The sequence below is a fragment of the Myotis myotis genome, unplaced genomic scaffold (genome assembly GCF_014108235.1).
Source record: "Myotis myotis isolate mMyoMyo1 unplaced genomic scaffold, mMyoMyo1.p scaffold_m19_p_6, whole genome shotgun sequence".
Taxonomy (NCBI): Eukaryota; Metazoa; Chordata; class Mammalia; order Chiroptera; family Vespertilionidae; genus Myotis; species Myotis myotis.
The window spans coordinates 55178792-55187474 of NW_023416368.1; the positions used below are offsets into that span (position 1 = coordinate 55178792).

The 8683-nt window shown below is 38.0% G+C and overlaps 1 pseudogene; it reads right to left on the minus strand.

The window, feature by feature from the left end:
- Positions 1 to 7779: 7779 nt before the first annotated feature.
- Positions 7780 to 8408, minus strand: LOC118657746 (annotated as a pseudogene).
- Between the last annotated feature and the right edge of the window lie 275 nt (positions 8409 to 8683).

The window sequence follows — 8683 nt, forward strand, 5'->3', positions numbered from 1 at the left end:
ATAAATCAGGGTTCCATTAACAAATAATTTCAACTCAAATGGAATTTTTCCAGAAAATATCTACTACCAAGAGATGAAAGTAATAAGACAAACTTAATAAAATGTAAAACAAAGATAAAGAATATAGTCTGGCAGCTAAAAGATTAAGAATAGCCCAGCTGGTTCAGTGGCTCAGTGGTTTAGCATCAATCTATGAACCAGGAGGTCTCAGTTTGATTCCCAGTCAGGGCATATACCTAGATTTCGGGCCCAATCCCCAGTGTAGGGTGCGTAGGAGGCAGCCAATCAATGATTCTCTCTCATCATTGATGTTTCTCTCACTCTCTCCCTCTCTTTCCTCTCTGAAATCATCAAAATATATTTTTTTAACGATTAAGGTTAGAGTTATCATATGGCTCAGCAATTCTACTACTAGATACAGACAAAATCTGTACACGAATGTTCATAGCAGCATCATTCATCATAGCAAAAAACAGTGGAAGCAACTCAAGTGTTCATCAATTGATAAATGGATAAGCAAAATTTGAGAATGTCACAAAATTGATTGTTGTGATGGTAGCCAACTCTGTGAATATACTAAACACCAGTAAGTTGTGCACATTAAATGGGTGAATTGTATGGTATGTTAATTATATCGCAATAAAGTGGTTAGATTTTTTAAAGACAAGTCTTAGAGGCTTAAAATCCAATTTATTCATCAATCATTCACTGATTTATTCATTCATAAATCTATTCACTTCCCCAAATTAACCTTCCCTGACATTGCTACCTCTCTACCTCCATCTCCAACTCTAGATTGACTAAATCCTAACTGCATGCCTCAATTTTCCTTCAGAGTTTATATCACATTTATAATCTCATTTTCTTTAAAAAAAATCTTTATTGTTAAAAGTATTATATATGTCCCCTGGTTTTCTTTAATATATATATATATATATATATATATATATATATATATATATATATATATATATATATTTCAGAGAGGAAGGGAGAGGAGGGAGAGTGAGAAACATCAATGATGAAATAGAATCAACCATTTGCTGCCTTCTGCATGCCCCTTACTGGGGATCAAGACCGCAACCTGGGCATATGCCCTGACCAGGAATCAAACCATGACCTCTTGGTTCCTAGGTTGATGCTCAACCACTGAACCACACCTGCTGGGCAACACTGCTTTCTTTATGACAAAGGTATCATATCTGTTCCAGTCACTAATTTATCTGTAGTACCTAGAGTAGTGTACGTGGCATATGAATATTGATGCAATAATTAAAATAAAAAACATGGTACACTAACTAGGAGTAACTTAAAAAATCTTAACATAGATATCTAAGTTTATGAAGTTACATAGTGTTATAATAAAAATAAATAAAATACAATATTAATTGTCTTTCATTGAAATTTTAACCCCAAATCTTCATAGTTTGTTTAAACCATGTTTCAACTCAAAAGAGATCATGGATCGATTTCAGGGAGACTATGATGTTCCCCATATTAAGTGAAAAAAAAATTTATGTATATACATTTTCTTTGAGACTATATATAGATGTTTATATTTTAAAGTAGTTCATTAGCCTCCAAATGGTCACTATTAGAATTTGATTAAAAAGCTCCCAAATGCTAAAAATTCAAAACAGGAATTGTTCACATGTTTACTGTCTCTATCTTACCCAACATCAATTCTTATTGATAATAACACTTAACTATTAACTGAATGTGCCCTTATGTTACTATTTCTACTTCTATTGATTTGGTTTAGGCTTTTGTGATATCCTGTCAGGACCAATGTAACAGCAGCCAAAAAACGATTCTCCTCACCACCAGCAGAGAACTGCTTATGTTCTTCAGTGAATTAGCCATTCACAGATGCTATGCAAACAAACAACCCTGGGGTGACTATAGTATGCATATCTGCAATTATTATTGTTTTACTTTGTTTTCAGTTAGTGCATATAAAAGAGACAATCAGATTCCTACTAATGAAGGTCATGATTGATCATCTCTATACTCACATCTGGACTATTGTAGATGTTGAATACAGTAGCTAGTTATTTTTTTTAATTGAATGAATCTGTAACACTCAAATGTCTAATACTGTATAGGAGGAGAGGATTAATAACATCGAACAAATGAATAATATTTCTATGGGCTATGTATCCATGTAGATATAGATATATATATATATATATATATATATATATATATATATATATATATATATATATATTATGTATATACATATATATATATGTATATATATATATTACGTTTTCATTTTTTAAGTTTTCTTCAAGGCCCTCCAAAGGAGAAAAAAGACAAAAACCTTGAAAACAGCAGGAGTTTACTTCTACATATGGTGCTTTAAGGAACTTGTGTGTCTTAAAACCAAAGCAAATACTATTAACAGAATAAAACCCTAATATACACAGTGCAGTGGAAGAAAATTAACGTAGTAGCTACCTTGAAATTATCAACTTGTTCCAAGGAGATTTCATGATTATTTTAGTATTTTAGGTAAATTTATAACTTGAATTCTGAAAGCTGTTTTATCAAGGATTTTTACTGTGTAGAATTAGCACATTAGGTTTATTCCATTTTTTAATTTCTTGAAAATCCTTAATATATATTTAGTTATGACCATATGAAAGATCTATTACAACAAAACCACTGAAGCTCAAGTAGCTACTCTACTGTGGGACCACAAACAGTATAAAATGCTTATTTTGCTTTTGCTTCTGGTTTCATGTTGGCTAATTATCAGAAGTGTTTAGCTCAGATAACTAGATTTTTTGTACATCCCTTGATAGATGATACATTTTCAAACAAGGAGGTAAATGCTTAGATTTTAAAAAGTTCAAAATGGCGTTATAACTGAAGTATGGGAATAAAAAGGCACTTACAAACTTTAACGAGCTAACCTGTGTGGGATGATCAGTGTCCAATCCCCTTGCATTATTTTATACACAATAAGCAGTTGTCAGTTCCAACTTCCCAAACCACATTTTGTTAAATGAATTCCCAGCAGTCCATCATCCCTGAGAATGTGCTCATCCTGCTTTCCAGGTGGTCCTTTGCTTCCTGATACCCTATACTTCTTATTCAGCCACTAACTAGTTATTGGTCTTGGGCAAATCTTTGAGGCTTAATTACATCATCTGTAAAGAATCTAATATTTTAATGTGTATTTAATCATGGGGGCTGAAGTAGCTCAAGTGTTGAGGCTCTTTCCAGTTCCAAGGTCTAGTAATCCAGAATTTACTCAGCATTCTGAGGCTTACTAAGGTAAGGCTAATTTTACTAAGATAAAAATAAAAAGGAAAATTCTAAGAAAGGCATTGGTGACCACCTGGAAGCACTGAACATCTTCAAAATTCTTAAAGTTCTAAATAAAGTCTCTCCCCTTTTCTCCAATCCAACTGCCATTGCTTTAGTTACCCTAATGTTGTTAGGGGAAATAAATCACTAAATTTCTGATTGATTTTCTTAAAAATGATTAGCTTTATTCTCAGCTTGTCCTTGGTAAGTAAACACTTGGATATATTTCACTCACCTGCCATTTCTTACCTTCAGTATTTCCCAAGCCCTCTAAATAATTCTGAGCTTCTCACTCTTAGCAGATAATCTTTTCTCTTATACATCATCATTAAAGTTAGATGTGTCCTTTCCCCCAAACATGAACCTATTAAGAGGAACCTATTAAGAATAAGTTAAAAAGAAAATATCTTTTGTATACTCAGTACTTCAAGAAGTAACTGAGTGCCGGGTTCTTGTTCCGGCATTAAGAAGGGTTCAGCAATCTGGAAAAGAGGCTGTCTGTGTGTAACTTAAGAGTCCAGAGATGAAGCATAATTTTGAAAGGCATTTGGGGGGTCACAGGAGCCTAGTTAAAGAAACTAAGTTCTCCTCATCTCAGGACCCCATGCTTTTTATTAACACAAATTGTCCTGAAGTGAGGCAGAGATATACACTTCAAAGGGTCAGGGTTTCGTATACAGTGGCCATTGTCAGATTGGAGGAATTAGCCTACGGCTGTTTAGGTGTTTGGCCAGTAGGAGGCAATAACATGTAGATTAAGATGCCCTGAGCTGTCTGGCAGCAAGCAATCATCTCTTTTCAGGTTTGGGGAAATGCCATCAGCCATTCCCAACAGGTGACAGCATATGTGACTCAGCCCTTGTTGAGTCCCCAAGTTCCATCAACTTTTTGATGAAACTCTTGCAATTATGACATGCTGGAATTGGCTTCTGGCAACCGAGCCAAATCATTTTGAGAAAATTGGGAGAGATTTACAAATCAAAGACCTAAAAATTACTACTTTTAGAAATTTGAATATACCTAATTATTAAACTGATAGTGAGAGACATTGTATCCCTGCCCTCCAAAGGCACATTGCTTACAATCTCTGTTCCCAGAACACTGGCTGGCTTGATGTTGTGACTCAAAATGGAATTTCTTATATTCACAAAAATGTGAAGAAACATATTTTATACAGTGGGGTACAGTGCATTTTCAACCCAAATCCTAGAAAATATTCTATTTCTAGGTACTATATATTAGAATCTTGTAGTTGGGATAGGAAAAGGGAGGGAGGCATTATGGGCTCTAGATCTAGTTTGAAAAAATGCTTCAAATATTATAACTATACATTATCTATGAAAAAATATTTATTTAAAAGTTTTTAAATAACATAAAGAAAGGCTGTAGATTTTTATGTTTAACAAAAGTGGGCATGTATTTCAAAGGCTTGAGAAATAGTTGTTTTCTAACACAGAGACACATTTTTTAAAAAAGAACTTCATTATTAAACCAATTGTTAAACAGAGAATTTTTGAAAAAAATTTGACACAAGACTATACATTCAAAAAACAAGACAGAAGTGCTTTTATTCATGTAGAAAAACAGTATTAATCATAATTGGAATCTGAAATTAGAACTCAGTCTCATATTAAACTAATTTCTATAATATCATTTGTTAAAATAAAATTCCCCATGTAGAGAGACATTTACATGTTCTCCAGTGTCTGCCAGAGACTAAATTAGCCAAAGAAAGTTTCAACCACACTGTACATGGACCTCAAGAATCCTATGTAATAAAGAGGCGATATGCAAATTGACCATCTCACCCTCACACAAGATATCCGCCCCCATGTGGTCACAAGGAGGGCAGTTGTGGGAGATCAGGCCTGCAGGGAAGGGCAGTTGGGGGTGATCGGGCTGGCAGGGGAGCAGTTAGGCATCGATCAGCCTGGCAGGTGAGTGATTAGGGGGTGATCAGGCTGGCAGGCAGAAGCAGTTAGGGGCAATCAGTCAGGCAGGCGGTTGGGAGCCAGCAGTCTGGATTGTGTAAGGGATGTCTGACTGCTGGTTTAAACTGGCAGTTGAACATCCCCCGAGGGTTCCCAGATTGGAGGGGGTGCAGGCTGGGCTGAGGGACACCCCCCCACACACACAGTGCATGAATTTTGTGCACTGGGCCTCTAATCTGTTATAATCTCTGTAGCCTTGGACATTCATAAAATTCACATGATGTCATTCCTCAGGAGGCTCTGCCACTGTGTCTAAACTTATGTTTTCATATCTGTGAGCTGTGCCCACAGTGCAGAGCACATTTTAATATTGACTACATGATTATTGTAAGTAAAGATTTTATGTTTTTAAGCTGCTCTAATGTGACCTTGATTGAGTTCATTTTTCAAGCAATTGCAACAAAAGCATTCCAACAAAATATCTTGGTGAGGGGAAAAGGGAGAAACTTAAAGTAGAGGACACAAGCAGTAGAAAGTAGATATATATTAAAATATTTATAATGTGTTTCTTAATTGGGTTAGAAATGTATCTTTCTAAAGTCATTATGCTTAAATTTCCTTTTTGGTGTTTATGCCTGCATTCTTGAAAGCTTCCTTAATCAGCAGAATTTCAGAACAGAATTAATTCTCAATTATTTGCACTAATGGAGAGAAAAAGAATAGAAAACAAAATATTAGCAGCAAAAATAAGTAACTTTATATAAAAAGGAATTAGTAACCCCAAATAGATCAAAATGAACCTAAATGTAAAAGCTAAAACTATAAAACACTCAGAAGGAAACACAGGTGTGAATATATTATTAATAATTCTGCCTTTAATACCAAAATGGAGCATGATTCTTCTAAGTTGTGAATTAAGTAAAGTCAATATAATTTCTGCAAGGGTACTTTTGACATTATAACCTAATTATAGTTATATATGCCCCTTATCCTATACCTAGAGGCCTGGTGCATGAAATTCGTGCATGGGAGGGGTTGGGTCCCTCAGCCCAGCCTGCACCTTCTTGCAATCTGGGACCTTTTGGGGGATGTCCAGTTGCCGATTTAGGCCCTATCCCACGGACATCCCTCTTGCAATCTGGGACTGCTGGCTCCTAACCACTTGCCTGCCTGCCTGATTTTGCCCCTAAAACTCAACCTTTTTCTTTCTTCATTTATACTATTTACATTTTTCCCTTATTTTTTATTTTAAAATTCAAGCTTCTTGAGAACATGAAGCATTTAACATTATTCAATACTCCTTACAGAGCACTAAGCATGGTAAACATAGCAAATATTTAATACTTATGGACTTCTATACAAACACTTTCCAACCAGGAATGTTTTAATAGGCAGTCTCCAAAAACTTGAACTAGAAAACCTATAAGTAGAGTGTTCAGATTTCAGGCATCAGGTGCTATTAGCAGGATTTCTATCCCAATTAAACTCTAATTCTGAGCTCTCAACAGTCTGGACAAACTTGTCTTCACTGTGTGTGTGTGTGTGTGTGTTGTTGTTGTTGTTGCTGTTTTTTGGTTTTTGATTCCAAAATAGAGATTTATTTATTAAGAATTCTTTAGTGTTTGCATAAAAATCACCAAGTGTTCCTCATTGGGTTTTTAACACACATGAATTTTTGAGGGTCCCTCTATTCACCTCAATACTTTCAAAATACAGCTCTTATTAGTGCCAGGAGGGACAGTTACGGCAGCGAGGTGTTTCCTTGGGTCTCGGCATCAGGAGGGCTTGTGGTCTCCTCTCTGAGAGAACACATGACAGGTAATTTCTTAGGTGAGGTAGGCTGTCCCTGAAGAAAATACTTATGCAGAAGAATGCAAATTCAGCCATCTGTGGTCAGTTATTCATACCTGATAGCTTTAAAATAATGTCCCCTTGGTCAAGGTCATCAAAGGCTTGCTGGTTGTTTTCAACTATAAAAAACTGTCTGGAAAAAGACAGTAGGAAAGACCGGGGTCTATACTGACAACAGTGTGACACTGGGCTGTGTAACCACAGGAGAGCACACAGCAGTCTGCTTTAAAAAAAAAAAAAAATCCTGTATAATTTCAAATCAGACTCCTCATTTCCTTTTCCACCTCCAGGATGGCCCGAAAGATCACTGCACCAGATCCTCATTTTTAAAATGAGGTGTATGACAAGGCTCCCCCAGGGTCATGCACCACATGGGGGGATGGGGACAGAAAACCCTAGGACTTGACTTATTAGCAACATTAACTGATTTTTATTACACTGAAATGAAGGCAGTCAGTCTGTGCTGTTGTGAAATTAAAGGTGATTCAGAAGTAGGGTGGTTATTTATTACTCTTTTAGGATAGACCCCAAAAATGACTTTTCAGAAACCAGGGCTGTCCCCTACAACCCCAGGCAGACTCTGGGCCACTCTGGAGGATGCAGGCCAAGGCAGCCTGCCAGCTTGCTTCACAGTGATTCTGGCTTGTCTGTTTCTGGGAGTGCCAGCCACTGGGCACACCTACATGTTATAGTTGAGCTCAGCATTCACCTTGGTGTACATCTCGTAGATGACGCCAATGATGGCCATGTAGTTGACCAGGAACAGGTGGACCTTCTCCAGGCACTCTTCCTCCGTCATGTTCTGGCCCTTGGAGAGCACTTTCAGGAAGTCGGACTTGTAGGGCTTGGCATACAGCACTGCCTGGAAGGTCTTCTGCACGATCCAGCCATGGTACTTCTTGAGCGCCATCTTGTACACCCTGGTGGCATTGACGCAGATGAGGTTGGGTGGCTCTCATCCTGCTCCCTGTCGCAGATGCTCTGCAGGAAGACCTAGATGAAGTGGAGGCCCCTTTTCAGCCACATCAGTGCCAGTGTGGCCCCCATTTTGGGCCACTCTGCTCCATACATTTCCTTCTCCACCTCCAGGATGTTCTGCAGGGTCCAGAACTTGGCCGGGTGGGTGTTGTACACAGCTTTGATTTTCGTGATGTTACCACTTATGTCTGCCTTGATGGGTGTAAACACTAGGGACCCAAGGCAATGGAAGAAGGGCGGCAGGTGGGACACCGCCTACAGGAAGGACCTGTTCTTGATCTGCTTGTCCTCGGGCAGCAGCTTTAGCAGGTGCTTGGCCAGCAGCGCCATTTCGGGGTCGAGGCCGGTGGTGATGCTGCTTTCTAATCGGATTTTCTTCTTCCTTCCCCAGCAGACTCCAAACCTACTCTGGACCCCAACGCCACAGACCCTTAAGACCTTCCCCCCTATTTCTTTGACTTTTCCCCATCAAACTTGCACCCTATCATGTTGCCTAGGGGTGACCCTAACCTCTCCATGGGGGGTGGGGCCAGCCCAGCGAGGGGCCGTGGTGGTTCTGGTCTAACAGTTGTTATGGTTGTGACCCCGTTACAGTTGTTGGCTTT